The 24,843-nt window shown below is 46.3% G+C and overlaps 2 long non-coding RNA genes across 10 annotated transcripts in view; one reads left to right on the forward strand and one right to left on the reverse strand.

Annotated features, from left to right (window-relative positions):
• LOC129624388 (uncharacterized) overlaps positions 1-9,950 on the reverse strand; it is a 101,415-nt gene extending 91,465 nt beyond the window's left edge. For 4 of the 9 annotated variants that reach the window (XR_008700920.1, XR_008700919.1, XR_008700915.1 and 1 more), the window contains exons 1-2: positions 8,938-9,947; positions 8,394-8,476 (exon numbers count right to left, since the gene is read on the reverse strand). This is a non-coding gene — a long non-coding RNA (uncharacterized LOC129624388). Of the gene's footprint in view, positions 1-8,393; positions 8,477-8,937 lie in introns of all 9 variants that reach the window. The other 5 variants (XR_008700917.1, XR_008700916.1, XR_008700914.1 and 2 more) reach the window with 5 other exon arrangements.
• Positions 7,344-10,531, forward strand: LOC129624389 (uncharacterized). Its single transcript, XR_008700921.1, has 5 exons — positions 7,344-7,901; positions 7,982-8,071; positions 8,185-8,288; positions 8,613-8,753; positions 9,985-10,531. It is a non-coding gene; the product is annotated as an uncharacterized LOC129624389 (long non-coding RNA).
• Positions 10,532-24,843: the final 14,312 nt, after the last annotated feature.

The raw sequence follows: 24,843 nt of genomic DNA on the forward strand, positions 1-24,843 counted from the left end.
TTCACTTTCATCAAGAGGCTCTTTAGTTCTTCACTTATTGCTCAGTAGATATCAACTAAGTGGGAGTTATGCTGAGAATACACTGCATTTGAGTCTAGTGGGATATACTTATGTGTTGTTTTACAGTCTCTTGACTGTAAGCCCTGGCTGGTATCACAGGTTCAGCACAGTTTCCAGAAAGGTCCCCATCAGCCCACAGGGCCAGGTGTCATACTGGCATCAGAACATGCCCTTTGGGGCACCTGACATTACAAATACTTGTGTGGTCAGCGAAAAAAAAGGATGGAAATGTCCTAAGCCCAAAGCTTGTCTCAGAAAACCCTTCCCATCCCCAGACGTGAAAAATGTGAGCAGAGAATTCCATTCCCACAGGTGCCTAGTCATAACAGAAATCCTCTTGTCAAGAATATACTCAATAATACAATTGAAAACATGCCACTCATTATTTTTTTATTTCCCTGGGAACGGCACAGAAGTTACTAGTATGCTTGTGTCCATAAAACACAAACCTATGGCAATTTAACACAAATATCTTATACTTCAGAAACAAAGTCACATGTTTTATGTATTAACTCATTTAAACTTAAAAATCAATTTAAAATATTTTTATCTTATGTATCAATTTAAAATATTTTGATCTTATGAAACTCTGAAACCCTTTGTGATCCATAATGCTACAGAAAGTCTGAATTATCTTTCTAGTCTCTCTATAGAAAGATAATATGATCTTGGTATAACATTACAAAAATCACTGTCCTAAGAAGGGGTGGACAAAAAAGTAGGGGAAACATAAAGGTGGGACAAGTATTTGAGTTCATTAACATATTAGACTATTTTTCTGGGTTTTGTGATTTGTGTGATACTTGTTGGATATTTCCAATTTGTAATCTGTTGGGCTTTCTTTCTTCATTCTTCTAATTCTTCATTCACCTAATTTTGTTTCAAATATGTTCTATCTTTTTTCTAAAACAGGTCCCCACAAATTCTGTAAACTTCAGCCCCCAGACTCACACCTGGCATTCAGGATCAATTTAAAATTTGCATCTGCCAGTCTCCATGAGAAGATTAGAACTGGCAGCATAGAGCGACTCCCATTTTATACTAAAGACTGAAACCCAGATCAGCTAAGTAATGTGAACCAGTGAAAAAGGTGGAAACAAAGTCCCTGGGTCTCTAAACCGCCTGTTAACTCTCCTCTGAACCTTTGTCTCCTCGGGGCACAGAAAACAAAGATGTTTCCCCAGACCTGCTTCCACCCTAGTCTGCAAGCCCTCAAGTGCTACCTCTCCTGACTTGCTGGAGGCCTAGGGGCACGTCTCATTTTATACAAGTGGAGGATTAATCATAAGACATGATTCTCTGTGATGGAACCTCCATGGAGTGATACACCGCAGGCTCATCTGCAGGACCTGACGTGAGCCCAGCTTGTGACAGGCAGCCCTGAATTCCCAGGCTGCCAGACCACTTTGAACTTTGTTACATGGGAGCCTTTTTCTGCCTATGAGCTATTCCACCAAAATCTAAGCTTTCTTAGCAGGACTTTTCACTAGTTTGTTCTTCTCAGCTACTGAAGGTTTGTTGTTGTTTAGTCGCTCAGTTGTGTCTGACTCTTGCCAACCCCATGGACTGTAGCCCACCAAGCTCATCTGTCTGTGGGATTCTCCAGGCAAGAATACTGGAGTGGGTTTGCCATTTCCTTCTCCAGGGGATCTTCCCGACCCAGGGATTGAACCCACGTCTCCTGCATTGACAGGCTGATTTTTTACTGCTGAGCCACCAGGGAGGCCCTGTTGAAGGTTTAGTTATACTCTAACCTGAAATCTATGAGAAACCCTCAAATGAGATTTTTTGGTTGGATTTTTTTCTATGCATTTGTTGGGGGGATTCCCCATTATACCTAGTAATTACAAGACTGCACCATTCAATTCTTTCCTCCAAAGAGAAGCTGCTGCAGGGGATATAGTGGGCTGCATAGTGCCTGGGCCCAGTGGGTACACCAGGGACAGGCCACTCCTCCCCAGGCACCATCCTCCAACAGGCAACCTTTGCTTGGACTCCGTGTTGTCTGGCCAAGAGCATCTCAAACCTGCACCAAACTCTCAAGCTCTTCCTCCCCAACCGTTTCTCCTCTCCCAGATGGCAGGCCAGCATCTTGGTCTGAAGGCTATCTTCTGTCCTGTTCTCCCCTTCTATTTTTCTACAATGAATCACCTGCACGTCTAATTTCATCTTCTTCTCAAGGACTCAAATGGATTCATTACCCTAGAACATTTGAATGTTAGTAAAAGGAGAGGAAAATGTCATTTTTGTTTTTGTAAGGGGAAAAGCGGGGGAAGGAAAGGTTTACAAGGCATCTACTAAGTGTCAGGAATTGCTAGGTATTTTATGTGTCTTTTTTTAACTTTTTATTTTGTATTGTGGTAAATCCAAGTAACAAACAATGTTGGGATAGTTTCAGGTGAAGAGCAAAGGGATTCATCCATACATACAGATTATCTCATGGAATTTTCAGGCAAAAATACTGGAGTGGGATGCCATTCCCTCCTCCAGGGAATCTTCCCCACCCAGGGATCAAACCTATGTCTCTTGCGTCTCCTGCATTGGCAGACAAATTCTTTACCACTAGCACCACCCTGGAAGCCCATGCTGCTAAGTCGCTTCAGTCGTGTCCGACTCTGTGCGACCCCAGAGATGACAGCCCACCAGGCTCCCCCGTCCCTGGGATTCTCCAGGCAAGAACACTGGAGTGGGTTGCCATTTCCTTCTCCAATGCAGGAAAGTGAAAAGTGAAAGTGGAGTCGCTCAGTCGTGTCCGACTCTTAGCGACCCCATGGACTGCAGCCCACCAGGCTCCTCCGTCCATGGGATTTTCCAGGCAACAGTACTGGAGTGGGGTGCCATTGCCTTCTCCATGGAAGCCCATACATGTATCCATTCTCCCCCAAACTCCCCTCCCCATCCAGGTTGCCACATACGACTGAGCAGAGTTCCCTGTGCTATACACTAGGTCCTTGTTGCTTGTCCATTTTAAATCTTGCTAGGTATTTTAAAATACATTGTTTCATTTAATTCATAAAGGTAAGCACTATTATTCCAAGATTAAAAAAAAAATCTAAGGGGAATTCTGGTTGGTAAAGTGGTTGCTGATACCCTGAGTATTTACAGAGCTGCCAGCCCTTCTAAGCTTTCTTAGAGAAGCTATATTTGGAGTCAAGATGCAGTTTTCATGAGCCTCAGATAAGGGATAATGAATGCATTAGGTTGTAGGTTGAATGGAAAGAAGACTATTACCTGCAGTAATCTCATATCCTTCCTTCACCCCAGGCCCTCTGAAATGAGAAATCTGCCAGCAGGCCTTTCCTCACTGATACACCTGCCACTCTTGTTCTAAGAATTCTCTGCCAAAGCCCGAACTGAGTCTGAATCCACACTGGGGAGTTTCAGCCTTTAAACTTGTCAGCGAGAGTCATATCAAATGGTGACTATAGAACATCGTGCTTAGTCTCTCAGTCATGTCCAACTCTTTGGGACCCCATGGACAGTAGGTTGCTCTGTGCAATTTCCCGGCAAGAATACTGGAGTGGGTTGCCGTTTCCTTCTCCAGGAGATCTTCCTGACCCAGGGATCAAACCCATGTCTCCTGAAGTGGTAGGTGAATTTCTTTACCACCAGGAAGCCCCACAGAATATCATTAACTGTTTAAAAAAAAAAAAAAAAACTTGCATGGTAAAACTCCCTGGTCTTTTAAAAAATTTAAAAAGAATATACAATCAAATGGTCAAAAAATAGCTTAAAAGGTCGGACAGCTATATTAATTATAATAGCGCTGCCTGCTGGAACACTGACTCCTCACTTCCGACACCCAGTAGAAGCTTGTATCCTGCTTGCCCCCCAGCAGTGGTGACTTGGTGGGTGGCGGGGCGCCTTGGCCACACACAGTCAACCACCGACCCAGGGCCACAGCGGCTCTTCCATTTGCAGCGTGTGGCATTCCCAAGGCTGCCTTAGGTGACAGCACCCAGGTAATATAAGAGAAGCCAGCAGAGAAGCACCCGCTTCTGAATCACTTTTGCTAACATGACAGCCATTGATGAGAACCAGTCACGTGGCCACACCTGGACACAAAGGAGACTGGGAAATGTGTCCCTGGCTGGACAAAAATGTGACACCATGAGAGAAAAATGTGAGTGTTTGGGGTAGAGCTGGCAATCTCTGCCCAGCAGGCAGGGCCACCTGGGATGGCTACCATCTCCTTTTGCTCTGGACACTCGCGGTTTTAGCACTCAAAGTGTCACTGGAAACCCCTCAGTCCCAGGCACACCGGGACAGCTGTCACCCCATAACTGAAAGTGAATTAACAATTTAAAATAATAACTTTGAAAACGGACTCAGCTGGTTTCACATGCATTCAGGATGGCAGGAAAAAACCTGAGCTGGTGATTACAAAGATTCACTTTTAACCATTTTTTTTCCAGATGGTGAATTTGCTAACAGCCAAAGGCAAAATTTTAAGAATTCATGAATACATTGATTAGCAACTAAAGGAGTCACAAATGCCTGAAAGTAAATTGGAATTAAAATACAAAAGCAGTAAAAATCCAAAATCATGAATACCATTTAATATGCTAGAAAATGAGCAGAAATGCTTACTCAGATATAAAGCACTGCTGAACTGCCTCTCTGGCAAAACAAAATTATCAATATCTGAAAAACTTGGGGTGATACTCATATTTACCAGTTCACCATTTCAGCCAATGCATTATTTTAAACGATGAGTTTCAACCTGCATTTCCGTTCATTTGACTTTTATCACGTCATGACTCTGTCGAGAAGCCCTCTCAAATACAGGTGATCCCTGCCTTATCTCATCCCCAGCTCTTTTTGTTTTAGCATCTTCCTGCAGCTCTGTCTTGGAGAAGGCGATGGCACCCCACTCCAGTACTCTTGCCTGGAAAATCCCATGGGCGGAGGAGCCTGGTGGGCTGCAGTCCATGGGGTCATGAAAAGTCGGACACGACTGAGCAACTCCACTTTCACTTTTCACTTTCATGCACTGGAGAAGGAAATGGCAACCCACTCCAGTGTTCTTGCCTGGAGAATCCCAGGGACGGGGGAGCCCGGTGGGCTGCCGTCTATGGGGTCGCACAGAGTCGGACACGACTGAAACGACTTAGCAGCAACAGCAGCTCTGTCTCACTTGATTGTGTTCTCCTTGCTTGTACTGCCATTTCTCTCAAATTCACAGGCCAAGTGTTTCCTTTCTGTGCACTCTTCCCTACCCACCTCCACAACCTCTTGGTCCAAAGAGTAATTCAAATCAATGAAGGAAAGAAAGCCTCTTCTCTCCAGAAGGAAATGATGCTTCATTTATTACCCACCCTACACACACACACACACACACAAGTATCACCCTCTCTCCACATCCTCACATCATATTAGATCCAGCCGCATCTGTGAGCACCTTTCATGGGCTGCTGAGAACATGCGACCTTTGCCACTCTGTGACTTCCTTAAGGAATTCCTGGAATTTCACACTGCACCTTACCCTTCTTCAAAAAATGCAAAGTGCTGAATTGAAGTTCGATTCAAAAACATTAGATGAGGAAGAGATCCACAAACTTAGTCTCATGACAAAGTGAAATTCCCTAGGGAGCCTGGAACACTATGGCATTTGCATTTAAACCCTCCTGAACAGCAATTACTGTGAGAAAGCTGAGCTCTAGAGGGCTACTCGGACAAATCCATAAATCCTGGCTTTTTACTATAGTTTGGAGAACCATAAACTTTTCATTGTTCTCCGGTGCCTTTTGAGTTGTCCGTGAACTGACTCCAGCTAGATTTCCGGGGCCTTGGAGTTACTTTGTTTAGATAATTAAAGAAAGGGAGTCAGGCTGAACCGACTTGTCACAGCTGTGAATCCCAGCTGTGTATCCCCAGGGTGCTGAGATAACAGTCCCCTGCACTAATCCAATCTGGGCTTTTCCTGGGGGCTGTCATTACTGCAAAATGAGGTGAATGTGGTGGATGAAGAGCAGCAAGGCTGGGGAGTTAGTAGTGATGCAGAATCGTGCCTAGGACATGAGCGGTTGTGATCAGAGAAGGTAATCACAGAGATCCAGTGGCCAAACTACCGTAGCCACTGGATATACTGCATTATATTCTATATACTACCCATTTGATATATGTATATACAATATATACACACAAATTACTTATATGTAAATACCGTAGTCACTATACACATTACTATATATATCAATGCTGCTGCTGCTAAGTCGCTTCAGTCATGTCCGACTCTGTGCGACCCCATAGATGGCAGCCCATCAGGCTCCCCTGTCCCTGGGATTCTCCAGGCAAGAACCCTGGAGTGGGTTGCCATTTCCTTCTCCAGTGCATGAAAGTGAAAAGTCAAAGTGGAGTCGCTCAGTCGTGTCCGACTCTTAGCGACCCCATGGACTGCAGCCTACCAGGCTCCTCTGTCCATGGGATTTTCCAGGCAAGAATAGATCTACTATAAATAGAGGCTATATGTATATAATATATACATACATATTATATAGTATATAGATTATAATATACAGAAATACATTAAATATATGATATATATTATAATATGTATATATTACCCAATACTTTGGCCATCTGATACAAAGAGCTGCCTCATTGGAAAAGACTCTGATGCTGGAAAGATTAAAGGCAAAAGGAGAAGGGGATGACAGAGGATGGGATGGTTGGATGGTATCACTGACTCAATGGACATGAATTTGAACAAACTCCAGGAGATAGTGAAGGACAGGGGAGCCTGGCATGCTGCAGTCACGACCCATGGGGTCACAAAGAGTTGGACACAACTTAGCAACTGAACAACAACAAATATATATAATATGTATATATGTGTGTGCATGTATACACACACACACACAATGACCACTACATCCACTACCATTGAGGCTCCTTGCTCTGCTGCCCATCTGTCCAGTGCCCCTCGTCCCACCACACTGGCCTCGCAGCACCTTGAGTGTCATGCCATCGCCCACTGCAGAGCCTGCACCTGCCCTCCCCACATCTGAATCTCTCTCTTCTTCCACAAACGCCCCTCACCTATTAACTGGTACTAATCTTAAGGTCCCAGCTCCAAAGTCACTTCCTTGGAGCAGGCTGTGCTCTCAAATGAAGTCAGCTTCCCCATCATAAGCTAATTTTTCCCGCACAACAGGTTTCACCATTTATCACATAATTAGGCTATTGTTTTGAAATAATATCTGTCCTCCCCAATGGACTTATGAGCAAGGAAGTTGTCTAACTTGCTCACCTTTGCATCTCCAGAGCCTAGAATAGTACCAGCTGTTGTAGAGGTTTGGTTAATACCGGTTGCATGGGTGGATTTGGGTCTGATAATGAACCCAGTCAAGACAGTATAGATGGAGGGAAGCAGACACCCTCGGGACAGACTTCCTCCAGGTGCCATGGATGTGCCCTCAAGCAGTGGTTCTCAAACTTGAGTCTGCAGTAGAATCACCTGGAGGGCTTGTTAAACTGCAGATTACTAAGCTTTATTCCCAGAGTCTTGGCTTCAGTGGGTCTGGACTCAGACAAGAAACTTGCATTTCCTACAGGTTTCCAGGTTATACTGAAGTTCCAGTTCCTGGGATCCCATTTTAAGAACCACTGTTCTAAGACATCAGGCAGTTTCCAAATGGCCTACTAGAAGCAACCCGACCACTCTCAGGCTTTTCTATAAGATGAAAATCTGGTGTTTCTGAGACACCAGATTTTGTCTATCTCACACTTATATATATAGCTCTCAGCCATCAGCGGGCTGCAGAATCACCTGTAAAGATCCCCAAGGCTCCATTAATCTGCACGGGAACCCAACATCTACAGTTAAAAAGCCTCCTCAGGTGATTTTAAAGTACAACCAGGATGAAGAATGACTGAGATCACAGCTCATAAATTCAACCAAAATTTATCATTGTTGCAGATGTCTAACCTGGAATTACTGAGGTTTATCCCAGAACCCTGCTGTGCCCTTTATTGGACTGAAGTCTAGCACCACACAACATCATTACAGGTAAAACAGAAGCCTGTCTCTTACCCCCAAATAACCCCGTTAAAGGAAACTGTGCTTGGAGTCAGAACTAGAGAACAAAAGGTAGGAGACCATTCATTCCTTCAATTCTTTAGCGCCAGGTACGGTATTTAAGTGCAAGGGACCTGGTGATGGCTCGGACACAGTTTCTACACGGATGGAACCAACAGTCTCAGGCTGTGTTGCTGGAAATTTTCAGGTAAGGATCCAGAAGGCAGAGGACTGTGAATATCAGAAGGACATAGATGCGGGGCAACAAGACCCCGCTTGGTCCAGAGACGAAGTCAGAACTGAGAGGACCTACCTGGCGTCCTTCTGGGGTTGGGGTATTCACTGTGGTCCCAGCAAAGCTGAGATGCTGAATGCAGGAGCAGAGGCATCCGAGACCTGCATGCAAAGCCAGGAAAACAACTTGATTGCATGCACCTGAGCAGGCTGGCTTTGGAAGTCTGAGATACTGCATGTAGGGTTGTAGGTGGAGGAGAGGGGTTTGATATATTACCATTGGATTATATCCTGGCAGGGAACCAGTTATGCCCGGGGATCCCACCCTGCTGCACCCCTTCAACTGGGGGACTGGGGGAATTCTGGTCATCAGAGAAAATGCACGCACACATGCAAACATCACACTAGCAAAATGGAAACCATAACCACTTATGTCTGAGTAAGTTCCATACCTTTGAAATGCATAGCCCTCCAGAAGTAGCTGGCTAGGGACTAAAGCCAACCCAAAGGCTCCTGCTTCGCTGTCATATTATACTTTGGGACAGATGTAGATCCCAGCCATATCCCCTGGAAGCTGGTGGAACCCAGCCAAGCAGGATCCTGCACGTCAACCAGAGCCCTACCTGGCATCTTGAGGGCCTTGGGTATCCACCATGGTCCCAGCAAAGCTGAGATGCTGAATGCAGGAGCAGAGGGGATTGCAAGCTGTGGAAATTGAAGGCCTACCCTCTGCCCACTTCTCCAGCTCAGCCCCATCTGAGAAGCCCCAGAGGAGCTGTTTTCAGCTCACTAGGGATGCCCAGGCTCCACCCAGACCAGTTAACCCGGAACCGGAAGCTGGAGCCAGACAGAGCTTGTTTTTTTTTTCCCCCTGAACCCACAGGCCTGTGAGGAGGGCTTGCTCTGCAGAAAAAGCCTCCTGATGGGGCCACTGCCAGGGAGAGGGCACGGGAGGGCTGGCCCTTCCTCCTGTCCTGGGGGCAGTCAGCCTTGTGCATCCTGGGGTCCTAGAATCAGCCAACTCATGCTCACTCCGACAGGGTAGAGAAGGGAGTGTTTGACCCCCTAACCATGCCTCGGGACACACAAACTCCCCTCCCCTGCTTCCTGTCTGCTGAATCTACCCCTTCCCTATTTGTCCAGCAAACATTTGTAGACGAAGAGGCCCAGCATTTACTGAGCACTGACCTGGGCCGGGCAGGTCCTGGGGCTGAGGAGAGAGCAGGGAAGAGCAGGGGTGTTTACAGAAAACAGTCTAGAGCCCAGACACAGACCCCAAAGTGCAAGCAAAAAAGTGGACAACGTTTCAGACAAGGGCTGTGATAACCCGGCGTGCTATTATCATGACTGGAGTCATTTGGAAGGAACGGTTTCTGTGGACTGCATGGTCAGAAAAGGCCTCTGTTCTGAGAACGTGGCATTTAAGTAAAAACCTGAATCAGAAGCAGGAACTGGCTCCCCTGGGGCAGAGGGCACCAGGCAGAGGGAACAGCAGCTATGCAAAGGCACCGAGGTGGGAAGAGCTTGCGACTAAGCAACGCAGAAGGCAAGGGCAGGGAGAGGAGGGCCAGAAGAAACCACCCAGTCTGCAGTCCACACCTCATGGGAGGACCGGAGGAGAGAGGTGACGTGACTGGCAGTTTTCAAAAATCGCTTTGGCTGCCACGCAGAGAATGGGATGGAATACAAGGAGCAAGGGAGGAAACTAAGCGACAGGCTCAATTGTCCAGACCAGAGGCCACGCCCAGCATCCAGGACACGTGGTATCAAAGCCCAGGCTGCTGTGTGAGCCCAGCGAGGCCTCACTGGACAGTTCTGCACATCGTTCCTGACTCTGCCCCGCAGTCTTGTTCCTTGGCCCTCCCAGAGATGTGAGCCACCAACATCCTTTATAAAAATTCTACTTCTGCTCAAAGCAGAGTGGGGTTCTGTTCCTTGACACTAAGAACTTTAACACGGTTAAGCATATCTTGAAATCAAGAACAAATAAATCAGAGGTTCTTGTATGTTCAATGCAAGTGATACACTGACCTAGCTCAGTGTAGGACTGGAGAGCAGAAAAGTATGATAACATGATTTATTAATTAAAAGACTAATGACTCCAGTTTGCCAGACCTTCCTAAGTCTTTATCTGCTGACCCCATACACTTATTAACAGTTCTCTCTCTCACACTTCAAAGCTTCCTGATTTGGAGGATATGAATCATCTCTCCTTATTAATTCCTGGAGCATAGCTTTGATTCTGAGTCCCTAAGTTAAAGCTTCCTGACACACATCTTATGGCCCAGCCAGCCACAACAGGAAACAACTCCTTTTACAATTTCAAATGGCATAGCAACTGCAGGGGTGTGGGGCATCCATCTACAATAAGCCTTTTTGGTGACCATATCAATGATCTCATTGTTAGGGGGCTAAACTGTATCCCCTCTCCAAATTAATGTGCTGAAGCCCTAACTTGCAGGACTTAGAACGTCACTGCCTTTAAAGATAGAGTCTTGAAAGGGGTAATAAAGTTAGGGTGGCTTCCCCCATAGCTCAGATGGTAAAGAATCTGCCTGCAGTGCCGGAGACCTGGGTCTGATCTCTGGGTCGGGAAGATCCCCTGGAGAAGGAAATGGCAACCCACTCCAGTACTCTTGCCTGGAAAATCCCATGGACAGAGGAGCCTGGTGGGCTGCAGTCCATGGGGTTGCAAAGAGTCAGGCACAACTGAATGACTGACACTTGTGAAGTTAGGGTGGCCACTAATCTAACCTGATTGGTATCCTTATAAGAAGTGGAGATTAGGGGACTTCCTGTGGTCCAGGGGTTAAGAAACTGCCTTGCAATGCAGGAAACAAAGGTTTGGTCGAGGAAACTAAGATCCCACCTGCCATGGAGCAACTAAGCCCATGCTCTGCGACTCCTGAGCCTGAGTGCCTTAACTAGAGAGTCTGCGCCCTGCAACAAAAGCTCCCACATGCCGCAACTAAGACTTCATGCAGCCAAATTAATGTTTTTTAAAAATTAATTAATAAGTGTTAGTCGCTCAGTCGTGTCCAACTCTTTGCAACCCCTGAGACTGTAGCCCACCAGGCTCCTCTGTCCATGGGACTTTCCAGGCAAGAATACTGGAGTGGGTTGCCATTCCCTTCTCCTGGGAATCTTCCCAATCCAGGGATTGAACCCGGGTCGCCTGCACTGCAGGCAGATTTTTTTTTTACCATCTGAACCACCAGGAAAGCCTGCAATGAATGAATACTATATTTTTTAATTATTTTAATTGGAGGATGATTACTTGACAATATTTCAATGGGTTTTGCCATACATCAACATGAATCGGCCACAGGGACACATGTGTCCCCCCTACATCCAGAGAGATTAGGACACAGACACATACAGAGGAAACATCATTTGAAGACACAGGGAGAAGACGGCCATCAACAAGCCAAGGACAGAGGCCACAGGAGAAACCAACCCTGCCAGCACCTTGATCTCAGACTTCCAGCCTCAAGAATTAAAAAAAAAAAAATTCTCTGTTGTTGAAACCACCCAGTCTGTAGGACTTGCCATGGCAGCTCTACAACTAATACACTCACATAACACAACGCAGACCGGCATTCTCGCAAGCCCTCCATCTTGCAAGAACTTTCCATTGCCCCGACCTACATACAATTCATGCCACTCAGCTGAGGGACCTTCAGCTGCTGCAACATGGGCAAGCTAATGTGCCCAGGCTGATAATCCAAACAAGTTAATCTTCAGTACCTGGCAGCCCACTTCTGTGCAGTGACCAGCTATGGTTAGGGGTTAACTGGGGCTCATTTAATCCATGCTGACTGCCTGTCTCTGTGTATACAGGCCACAGAAGGTTATAAAATATTAAGAACCTTAACCATGAACTTGACTCATGCCCACTGCTCCTGGCAAGGCAGGGTCTCCTGTCCTCAAACATAATACTTTGCTTTCACCCCTGCGTCCTGGAGCCAGCTCGTGGGTCTGCAGGTTCTCAAAGAGAAAGGTTTGTCATGAGAATGGTCAGCTGTCTGCTATCAAGGCCTTTTATGGGGATCAATCAACAAGTCTTTATCAGGTACTCCTGACCCTGTGGGAGTTTCAAAGAAACTCGGTTCCTGCCCTCAAAACCACATGACTGTACTGTTGCAATGGATGTGGTTCAAGAGCTTTAAAAGTTAAATACAAATAAAAGAGCTGAGTAACTAAGCAAAGACCAAGCCCGACTCCTGGTTCTGTGTCTGTTCAGCTGTATGACCAAAGCTAATTCTTCCACCGCTGAGTCTCAGGGGCCTTCTTTGCCAAATGAGGCTAAGAATACCTTCCTCATAAGGTCCTCCTATGAGAAGGGAGCTAAACATTACATGGAGGGACTTCTCCGGCAGTCCAGTGGTCAAGACTTTACCTTCCAATGCAGGGGGTGCAGTTTCGAACCCTGTCTGGGGAGCTAAGATTCTACATGCTTTGCAGCCAAAAAACCAAAACATAAAACAGCAGAAATATTATAACAAATTCAGTGACAGTGTTCCAGTGAAAGTGCTAGTCGCTCAGTCGTGTCCAACTCTTGAAACCCCGTGGACTGTAGCCCACCAGGCTCCTCTGTCCATGGGATTCTCCAGGCAAGAATACTGGAGTGGGTTGCCATTCCCTTCGCCAGAGGATCTTCCCCACCCAGGGATCGAACCTGGGTCTCCTGCATTACAGGCAGATACTTTAGCACCCAAGCCACCAGGGAAGCCCAACAAGTTCAATAAAGACTTTTAAAAATGGTCCACATTGGGGAAAAAAAAACAAAAAAACAAAAAACAGTATATGGAAAAAGCATTCAGTACGTATCTAGTACCCAGGAGGTGCTTCTTTTTAAAGAGAAGAAATTGACAAGCGTAGGCCACACTTGAAATTGCCACAAGGGAGGATAGGCTCAGGAAGCTAACACTGTAGGACCTAGTTTTCACCTTCGTCCAGTGTTTACTGAGCACCTACTATGTGCCAGAAACCCAGCTCTGTCAAGAATATAAGACTAGGTCCCGAGATGCTCCCAGTTGGCTGGAAGCAGACAGATGAACCAGACAGGTGTGGGGCAGGAAGCAGGGAGCGCTCTCAACTGAGGACTGAGGACTGAGTTTGTGCCAGGCTGACTTGGCTGGCCCTTCCCTGAAGAGATCTATCTGGACAAGCGTCATTCTCTCTCTCTCTCTCTCTCACACATACACACACACACACACGTTTTATTGAAGTTCTCACTTTCCTTTGTAATGCAATGTTTTGCCTATAACGGCACCAAGAGACCCACACAGATTTGCATCCGTCTTCAGGTTTCTGTAATGAGATGGGGTTTTGCTTTCTATTTCCTCTTCTACAGAGAATAAAAAGAGAGATGGATGTCTATGATGATTCGAAACACAAATCCTCACAAATGTGTGATCTGTGTTCCCCTGAAGTTGGCAATTGGGTCCTATGGTCTGCTGACGCCTCAGTAGCTGACCTGTGTGATGAGGATAGTGGGACAGAACAAGGCTGGGCTGGAGGCTGAGCTGACCCCTCCTGCACTAACCAAAAGGGATGAACAATTGCGTTCCATCTGCTACTGTTATTCTTTCAGGGATTCCAGTCTGGGTGGAGGTGATACCTAAAGTCCAGTGGGCAGGGGGTGTGGTGACATCATAGTTCTCTGTGGTCCACCTGAATTCAGGGATGGCCCCAAGCAGATGCAAGGTAAGGGGTCATCAGTCAGACCAAAAAAGACCCTAGGAGGAGCAGTGATTTCACAGGGAGCCTGGGTCGGAAGCCATAGGCACAGCGGTGCATAACAGGAGGAACTGAGGTGTTAAAGGTAACAGGAGCCCCTGTTAGTCCAGGTGGACTTAACCTGAATCAAGTGTTTCTGTGTAACGTCTCCCGTGACCTCGCAACAACCTTAACAAGGAGTTTTTCGTGAACTTCATTTTACAGAAGAGGGAGCAGGAGCTTGGCGAGGTTACAGAGCAGCCCAAGATTGCAGGGCCAGTGAGCAGAAACCCACCCAGCTCTGACTCCCAGGTTCTCATCTTTAACCGCTACATCCCACTGCCCCTAAAGCCTCTGGGCTTTCGGTAAGCATGGGCTCATGCTCACAGCACCACCAGCCTCTAGGGAGCAAGATGAACTTCAGGCCTCACCCACTCAGGGATAGAGAGTCTGCTACATTTACTGACCTGGATCAGGCACCCAGCCTCAGTTACTGCAGCTGAGGAGGGCTGGGGGGAGGTGGGAGTTAAGAGCTCAGGCAAAAACTAGTAAGAATTGAAACATTCAGGGCCTCCATTTCTTCTATCCCAGATACATAAAATAAACGTTTGGATGGCAAACTGAGTTTTCTACTTTCTACCTGGATGTTTTGACAAATAAACTACAGATCATCGCGTCTGCCTCATGTTCAGGAATTTTCTGAAACGATATTCTGATGTTTCATGGTCATTGTGGTCATTTGGAATGAATCTGGTAGGCCCAGAGTAGAAATGGCTGGTGTTTCACCCAACATATCATCTGTATGTTAACAGTTTTCATGAAGAGTTTTACTTGGCAGAAGCAAACCAGGGATGCTCCTTGCAGTACCAGTCACTAGGAATGTTTATTTCACAGGAAGAATGTTGCTATGTTCAGATCCAAGTTGAAATGGACTTCCAGCCAGGGGACAGCAGGTGACACCAACATGGTGGATGTAAGGATGTTCCAGAAGTCTTTGGGGGCCATAGAGAGAGCCCCAGGCATCTCAGGAGTCTATCCAACCTCCAGCATGTGGGAAAGGATGGCTCAATCCCTGCTGGGGCTTTGGGAAAAGGGAAAGAAAGTGGGTATAGGGAGGACCGGCCAAAGGGTCACCGGCGTCAGCAGCCAGAACAGGGATCCTGGAAAGATGCAAAGCATCACCTCCTCAGGAGTGTTTTGCCTGATTGGCAGAGAGTGAACAGGACTGAGTGAACCCGAGCAGACATGATACGTGGGGATGCACTTTTGAAGCCTGTCCTCGTAGCCCTCGGCCCTGGGCTGGAGGAGGGGGTCTTTGAGAGATGCTGCCTGGTTCAGACACATTTAAGCATGAACCGGAACTCCCAGAAGCCAGGGGCTACCTCCACGTGTAGGATACAAGCCCCTGCACTGGGTGCCTGGGGCTGCTGTCACAAAGTACCACCTGCTGGTGGCTGGGAACAACAGAAACTTAGTATCTCACAGTTCTGGAGGCCAAAAGATCAAGGTGTAGGCAGGGCTGGTTTCTCCCGAGGACTGTGAGGCAAAGTCTGTTTCATGCCTCCCACCCCACTTCTGCAGGTTTGCCAGCTACCCTCGGCATTCCAGGGCTTATAGAAGCATCAGCATGGTTTCCGCCTTCATCACCCCTTGGCTCTGTCCCTAAGTTTCCCCTTCTTAAAAGGGCAGGATTAGGGTTCATCCAAACAGCCTCATCTTTACTTGACTGCTTCTGCAAAAACCCTATCTCCAAATAAAGTCACATGCTAAGGAATTAGGGCACTAGAACTTCAATGTACCTTTTTGGGGTGGCACAATTTGGTGCTCATCACCCCATTCCTACCAGGCCTTCAAACAGTCAGTGCTCGTCAAACCTGGCTGTCCATCAGGTATTAAAAGTACCAGGTTTGGGACTGCCCTGGTGGTCTAGTGGCTAAGACTGCACTTCCAATGCAGGGGGTCTGGATTCAATCCCTGGTCAGGGAAATAGACACTCCCCCCTCCACCACGCCACAAATCAAGATCCTGAAGATCCCACATGCCACAGCTAAGACCCAGTGCAGCCAAGTAATAAATAAACAAAACAAAACAAAAATACCAGGCTCTAGGGTTTGTTGGAGAATGGACATACGTATATGTATGTGTATATGAATGGATACATGTATATGTATGAGTCCCTTCATTGGTCACCTAAAACTATCACAACATCGTTAATCGGCTATACCCCAATACAAAATAAAAGATTTAAAAAAAAAAATACCAGGCTCTACTCAGATTCTGATTCACTTGGGCTGGATGGGGCCCAGGCACCTGGATTTTCTACAATTTTCCCCCAAACAATCCAAAAGTATGGCCATGCCTGAGCACTGCTGCCCTGGGAGTAAAACAAGCTGAAGAACCAGAGACACAGGGCCGCCACCCCTGCCCGAGCGAGCCATGCACCCACGGCTGTCACCCGGGCTGTGGCCGAGCAGCCCGGAGGAAGGCACTTGGATTGAAAACATCAGCCTTTTGGAACAGCGTCAAATGATGGCCCCCAGTGTCTTAGGATGAGGGAGCCTGCGCTTTCCATGCTTTTCAACACTAAATTAAAACGGCACAACTAATCTTCCTCTTCATGAAGATATATTTACTGAGGCCTACCCTAAGGACAGTCTTGATGGTTTCCAGAGCAGGGGACTGCATGGCAGGTCAAGAGCCATGGATTTTTAAGTGACACTAAATATTTATAGAGAAAACTGAGACTGACTCACCTTGCTGCAAGGTAAGACAGGAGATTACAGTCACATCTCCAGCCCAGGAAAAGAGAAACGCAATGAAAATCTGGATGCCTTTGACAAACCCCTTAATACCTACAGGCCTGATTATATGTTACTCAAAATAATTTTTGCTCTATTTTTAAACACTGTGGAAATCAAAAATAAATTAATATGGGCTCAACTTTGAAGCGGGGGGAAAGGCAATGTCCATAATGAACTGACAAGCTAATTAATGTACCTGAACAGAGCAAGAAAAACCAAAGAAACTGATTGGAAATCATGTGGATTTCATTCATATGAGAGAGAAAGCAATTGAAGTATTCTCAGGCAAATTAATTAAATCTACAACACACCCAGAATGCATGTTGTTCCAGCTTCCTGCTGAGTTCTGTGGGAGAACTCACCAGTAATAATTTCTCAAATGCATTGTGAAAATGTGCTTTAGAAGCAGGGCAGGAAAGACAAGCATGCAGTCAAATGTGTCTTTTGGGGCCTGCGTCATGGTTTACCCTGTGAGGATCAAGCCGACCTCTGGCCTCTTTCTTCCTTTTGCCCTCGACCCACCCACCATCAGGTTCATCTAAATTCAGAATAACCATACACCACTGATGCTAAAGACAGGATGCCCAGCTGCTGCTACTTAAGCCCCTTGGCTAGCGCCCGTGAGGAGCAGCCTACAATCTAGTATTAAAATCATGGCTCTTCAGCTGGGAGTTTTTCCTAAGGCCATGGTCACAGGTCCAGGAAGGCCTCTGCAAGTACCTGATGGCGACTTAGCTGGGGTCGGGGGTGGGGTGTTGTTTAAATACTCTCTTCCTTACCCTATCACAGGCAGGACCTAAGGCTCGGAAGTCAGGACTTGCCTGGTGGTCCAGCAGTTAAGAATCCACCTGTCAATGCAGGGGACACAGGTTTGATCCTTGGTCTGGGAAGACCCCTCATGCTGTGGAGCAACTAAGCCCATGCACTGCAACTGCCAAGCCCATGTGCTGCAAATCCTGAGCCCGCACACTTGAGCCTGTGCTCCACGACAAGAGGAGCCCGAGCACCGCAACTAGAGAGTAGCCCCCGCTGCCCCCAACCAGAGAAAGCCCGCACGGCAACAGAGGCAGCACAGCCAAAAAAAAAAAAGACTCAGGAGGCAGGAGATGGAGCCTTAATTCCCACCAGCTGTGTGAATCCAGTCAGCCTTCGACACAGCCCCAGTTCATGCTCTCCCTGTGCCCTTTACTTTCCATACCATAATAATAATTTTGCTTTTCAATCTATTTATATTCTGACTATCTTCCCACGAGATTGTGAATCCCTGTGTGGACAGGACTGTGTGTAATTCACTGCTCACTCCCGTACTCCGCACAGTGCTATTTCCAAAGGTCACATTCATTTTCAGCCCTAATCCCAGGTGGTTATTTGTACAGAGTAGGACCTCAGAATGCACTTGTTGAATCAGTGACCGCATTCCTTCACAATGAAGGGAAAGCCATGGACAAGACAGTGCACCCCTTTCTACCTGGAATGTTTCTGTCTCAAGACCTGGCAGTCCAGCCACAGAAATGAACTCACCTGAGCATCTGAAAGAATTACATAACTAACTCCTCAACAGAGGATAAGGGCTGAGAAGAATGAACTGAAAAGGAAAGACTCTCCAGCATAAAGAGGTGGGTCTTAAGGGATGAATTATGTGCCCTAGAAGGATGCTGAAGTCATGCTAATCAAGGGTGCCTGTGAAGGTCCTGGAGATGTAATCAAGTTCAGATGAGGCCCCCTCTCAATTAGGGGAAGCCCTGAATCCAGCATTGAGAGGGTAACAGGCAGGAAGGCCAGGGGTCTCCAAATGGAGGAAATAGCCTGCAAGTGTCAGACATTTTTATCTCTCTTAAGCGGCAGGAGGAAACAAACTAACAATATTTTTTTCCTTCTCTATACAAATTTAAAGAGAGGTTTCTCTTAAAATACTGTGTTGCCATAATGACACCTGGTTTCACCTGAAGTTAGCTATTCTTGAGCCTAGAGATAACCAATGCCTTTTTCTTATGGAAATGTTTGTCTTAAGCTATGCTAATGTACTACGCCTTTACCCCAAACTCTGTCTCCAAGTCGGTTCCGCCTCTTGGCCCAAAACCTACTTGACAAACCAGTATGTTATATTCAGATATTGTTCCCCTAATCTATGTAAATGAAACTATTTGTATGGTGGTCTGTCCTTCTTTAAGATTCAAGTTAATTATTTTATGGCCCAAGATAAGCCATTTGGTGCCATTCTAAATTTTAAGACATTCCTTTCTTTCATTAACAGACTGCTAGTGACTATATAACATCCAGCTGAAGACTAGCAAGGGGGTACTCTTTCTGCCCCCTTCTGATGCCTATATCAGAAGCTTTCTCTATCTCCTTTATACTTTAATAAAACTTTATTACACAAAAGCTCTGAGCGATCAAGCCTCGTCTCTGGCCCCGGATTGAATTCTTCTCCTCCGGGGGCCAAGAATCCCGGTGTATTCGCGTGATTCAACAACAACCTTTCAGCATGACCTGTGTGTTTATGAGAAAGCCGTGTGGTGACAGAGATCACAGTGATGTGTCCACAGGCCAAGGAAGGCCAAGGACTGTTGCCAGCCCCCAGAGGCTGGAGAGCAGCAGGAAGCCAGGTTCTTCTGCAGAGCCCCTCAGAGGAGCCAAAGCCACTGACTGCTTGATTTCCAGCTTCTGGCCTCCAGGACTGGGAGACAATATTTCTGTTGTTATAAACCACCCAATTTGTGGACTTTGTCACACGAACCCTAGGAAGCTAGCTCAGTGTGGGTGGTCACATGCACACGGGGGAAGGGTAGACTGATGATCTGTCCATATCTCAAAACTATCACTATTATTATATGCTGTTACATAATAAGATATAATACATATTTAATATAAATAATATTAAGCATAATATAATTTCTACTAAAATGTTATACAATGTATATTACATATATTATATAATATTATTATACAAAATTATATACATATTATATATAATATAATACATATGTGTAGCATGGGTATATGTGCTTAGTTTCTCAGTCGTGTCCAACTCTTTGCAACCCCATGGTCTGTAACCCACCCAGTTACTCTGTCCATGGGGATTCTCCAGGTAAGAATACTGGAGTGGGTTGCTATGCCCTCTTCCAGGGAATCTTCCCAAACCCAGGGATCAAACCCAGGTCTCCCACCTTGCAGGCAGATTCTTTACCACCTGAGCCACCAGGGAAGCCCAAGAATACTGGAGTGGGTAGTCTATCCCTTCTCCAGGAGATCTTCTTGACCCAGGAATTGAACTGGGGTCTCCTGCATTGCAGGTGGATTCTTTACCTGCTGAGCTACCAGGGAAGTCCATATATAGTATAATTATATATAATTATTGTGATCATATATAATTATTATAATATACACTAATTATTGATATTGTTACATATTATACAGTGTACAAGTATAATTTTATAATTACAATAATAACTATGACTAGTCCTTTTTGAGCACATTCTCTGTGCTAGGCACTAGATATACATGACTTCATGTAGTCCTCCATTCTTTCTCCCCGTCCATCTGAGAGGCAGGTAATATTATCATTCCTGCTTAACAGATGGAGGAAACTAAGGCTTTGCAAGGTGAGTAATTTGTCCACGATTGGAATTCAGGGCTTGCCTATTCCAGCATCTGTATTTCACACCCCCTCCCCAAATTTTCCAAAGTATCTGTGCAGTTGACTGCCTTCTCCAGCAGCCAGCCCTGGAAGGCATCTTGCCGGACTGCATCTCCTTTTTAACTTATGGGCTGGGGTAAAATGAGAGAAAGAACCACCAAGGCCACTGGCCCCATAGCCCGGAGCCCTACACCTGCCCCGGGGGTTCACTGAGTTCTCAAAGCTAAAATCCACCCGCTTGTGGACAAAAGTACCCGAACTCATACAACCCCACAAACAGCACTCCCTGGAAGGCACAGCATGCAAGTGAGCAAATGCATTTTATTTTCCCCCTCCGGCTGCACCACACGGCCTGAGGGACTTTGAGTTTAGTTCAGTCGCTCAGTCATGTCTGACTCTTTGCGACCCCATGGACTGCAGCATGCCAGGCTTCCCTGTCCATCACCAACTCCTGGAGCTTGCTCAAACTCATGTCCCTCATGTCAGTGATGCCATCCAACCATCTCATCCTCTGTCGTCCACTTCTCTCGCCTTCAGTCTTTCCCAGGATCAGGGTCTTTTCAAATGAGTCGGTTCTTCCATCAGGTGGCCAAAGTAATGGAGTTTCAGCTCCAGCATCAGTCTTTCCAATGAACACCCAGGACTGATCTCCTTTAGGATGGACTGGTTGGACCTCCTTGCAGTCCAAGGGACTCTCAAGAGTCTTCTCCAACACCACAGTTCAAAAGCATCAATTCTTCGGTGCTCAGCTGTCTTTATAGTCCAACTCTCACATGACCACTGGAAAAACCATAGCCTTGACTAGATGGACCTTTGTTGGCAAAGTAATGTCTCTGCTTTTTAATATGCTGTCTAGGTTGGTCATAGCTTTCTTCCAAGGAGCAAGTGTCTTTTAATTTCATGGCTGCAGTCACCATCTGCAGTGATTTTGGAGCCCAGAAAAATAAAGTCAGCCACTGTTTCCATTTTTCCCCGTCTATTTGCCATGATGTGATGGGACCAGATGCCATGATCTTAGTTTTCTGAATGTTGAGCTTTAAGCCAACTTTTTCACTCTCCTCTTTCACTTTCATCAAGAGGCTCTTTAGTTGTTCTTCGCTTTCTGCCATAAGGGTGGTGTCATCTGCATATCTGAGGTTATTGATATTTCTCCCGGCCATCTTGATTCCAGCTTGTGCTTCTTCCAGCCCAGCGTTTCTCATGATGTACTCTGCATAGAAGTTAAATAAGCAGGGTGACAATATACAGCCTTGACGTACTCCTTTTCCTGTTTGGAACCAGTCACAATTACATCTAATTGGCTGCTGAGAGAATAGCAATCCACCAGCAGTGTTAAAGACATGCTCTTTCTTTTTACCTGGGGACAAATCCCTTTAGGCTGGACCTCCCTCAGAAAGAGAAATTTCAGCAGACAAGTGGCAAAACTCTCACTCTTCTTGGAAGACCAAGGGGCTTCCAGGGCCTGGAGGTAGTCCACCAAGCATCACATCTGGGCCTGATGCTTCCTTGAAGCATTTTAGGGCAAATCACCTCTGTGTGCCTCCATCTCTGATCTATACAATAGGGTCCATAGCTGACACCCAGGTGCCATGAGGATTAATGAGAACTGGACAAGACTCTTAGCTGAGTGCCTGGGCTCAAAACGGGAACCACTGTTTTCTCTTTTTATACCCTCAGCTGGCCTCTAGCCCCTGTGCCCCTACCCCAACTGCCCTGAGAGTCAGTGGCCAGAATGCAGGCCTGGGCACTGCCCTGGCACACGCGCACATTTCCCAAACCCTTCCCCCTCACCTCACTGTCCCTGGCATCCCAAAGGATAGAAAGAAAACCGAAATAACCACCAACTATTCTACTTATCAGACTAGATGAGTGGAATCACAGATATTTGGGGTTTTCTTTATATTTTTATCCTATTAAAATGACCATGAGGAACATTTACCTAACAGACAGGATGGTTATAAAGAGCAAATGAGATCATGTTTATAAAAGGCTTAGCATGCCACTTAGCCAATAAAAGTCAGCTCTCATTTTTTTAAAAAAACAATCTAACTGAAAACAAGAATATATTTTCTAGAGCTTCATGATTTGTAAACTATTTTCATATGCTTTACCTCATTTATATACTCACAACTGTCAGATGAGTTTATTATTGCCACCTTACAGATCAGGAAACTAAGGTGTAAGGATGCTGAGGACTGGCCCTGGGTGACTTAGTGGGCAGCATCATGGCAGAGTCAAGAGGTCCATGGCCGTGATCCTGTTTATGGACTCGCCATGAGGGACCACAGGGTGCAACGTCCACCCACAGGGCCTCAGCTCATGCCCTACCCCTGTTGCCCACGGGCAGCTCCCTGCGTCTGTCTGACAAAGAAGCCCAGTACTACTTGGTCCTTACTTCTGAGTCCAGGCTCCATTGACTCTCTTTTAAGAGGCTTTTTTTTTTTTTTTTAATGTGGACCATTTTAAAAGTCTTTACTAAATTATTTACAATATTGCTTCTGTTTTATGGTTTGGTTTTTTTGGCCCTAAGACATGCTCCCCCAACCAGGGATCAAACCCGCAACCTCCTGCACTGGAAGGTGAACTCTTAACCACTAGGCTTATATCAGCAAAGTCCCTCCCTGTTAACTCTTGAGTCTAGAAATCAGACATCCATCCGCGGTCATCACAAGTCCCTCCCCCTCGACAGAATCAGTTAAGCTACAGGCCTGGTGGGTGCATGAGGGAGGCTGACTTCCACCAAAATGACAGGCAGGACGCGGAGACCCAGGGCGGGGACAGGAAGCTGTTTCTGGCAGGCAGGCAGCAGTTCACGGCTTCCCCACCTGCCACGTGGTCCAGTCCCCAGGTGCCCAGGATGAGAAGAGACCCCACTTTACTCAGGATCCACCTGGGAAACCAAGGGCAAAGCTGTAATGGCTCAAATACTACTCTTTCTCATCTCATCTGGAAGAAGTTCTGAGTGAGAAATAAGATCTGTATAGTATTTTGAATTCTTTGTTTTTTGGGGGGTAGGTGTTAAAAGAGTCATTTTCCCATTCATTCATTCAATCATCCAACAAATGTGTATTAAGCACCTTTTACATGCTAGACTCTGTTCTCAAGATTGAGAATACAGCTGTGAGCAAGAAAGAACATCTCCTAACCTCATGGAGCACAATGTCCAGAAAATCTAGACCCGAAGCCCCAGTACCCAATACATCATCTCACCACTATTCTCCTAGGTATTTTGGGTAGCACTTTTTTCAATGAACTGCTCCCAATGAACACAGCACTACCCTGCTTCCAGGATGAGAAACCAGGTGTACTAGAAAATGCAAACAATAAATATATATTGAGGCAAACAATAGCTGGTAAAGATAATCCACTGTCCGCTCTGAGCTATGCGAAATGATTTTTTGTAAATGATGCTTCATCCTATATTTTAACCAACATGAATGAACACCCGTACGCTGTGTTTAAAACTGATAAGCTTTTCCACCAAAACCATTCCTTTGCTTGTAAACACGTTTTCCTCAAAAATCACTTGGAATTGTAAACATGCTTATCCCATTACCAATAAATATATGGCTACCTCTTCTAAAGGAGATAAACATCTGCTGTATGCCAAAGTCATAAACATGTTTTGGACAGTACAGAAAAAGTAAGGAATACATTGGTAAGTTGTGGCAACTTGCAAAGAACGTATATGGACAATCATGTAATGTCTCACATGGAATCAGTGTGGCAGATACACCTGTAAACCAGTGGACTGTGAGGGGAGGCCAGGGTGCCCAGACTCCCCAGTTGGCATCCAGTACCAACTGCCAGACCACACGAGTGCCGACAACATCCCGATGTGGCCTCAGCAGGATACAGTCTGCCGTGTCTGACCATAAGGGGCTCCTGCCTTTGAGGAAGGTGGAGAATGAGATCTCTGCCAGTGGATGCCTCTGGACATACTGGCTGAGACTGAGTGGCAGCCATAGCAGTGAGGGAAAGCTGCTCCCAGACAGCTGGGCGTGCCTTCCACCCCTACCCCCGTGCCGGCCCAAAGGGACCCCTGAGTTCAGTGAAGGAGATAAAGGCCTGAACCTCATTTAGGGTGAGTGGTGTTTGTGCCCGATGGTTCCGACTCCTTGACATCCTGCACCCGAGTCTCTGTTTTGACTTGAGGTGTGATTCCTCAGGACAAATCACCATCACATCATTACATGCAGTGCCAAGCCCAATAAAGCAATTGCAGGGAGCCACCACATGTGAGAGTCCCCATTTCTTCTTCAACAATCAGGTTGGGATGCTACTGGCATGAGGATGCTCCTGGGGATGAGGCAGGAGGCCTTTAAAGTGCAGCATTGGACTTCCCTGGTGGTCCAGTGCTTAAGAATCCA

Source organism: Bubalus kerabau, chromosome 12 (assembly GCF_029407905.1).
Source record: "Bubalus kerabau isolate K-KA32 ecotype Philippines breed swamp buffalo chromosome 12, PCC_UOA_SB_1v2, whole genome shotgun sequence".
NCBI classification, from domain to species: domain Eukaryota; kingdom Metazoa; phylum Chordata; class Mammalia; order Artiodactyla; family Bovidae; genus Bubalus; species Bubalus kerabau.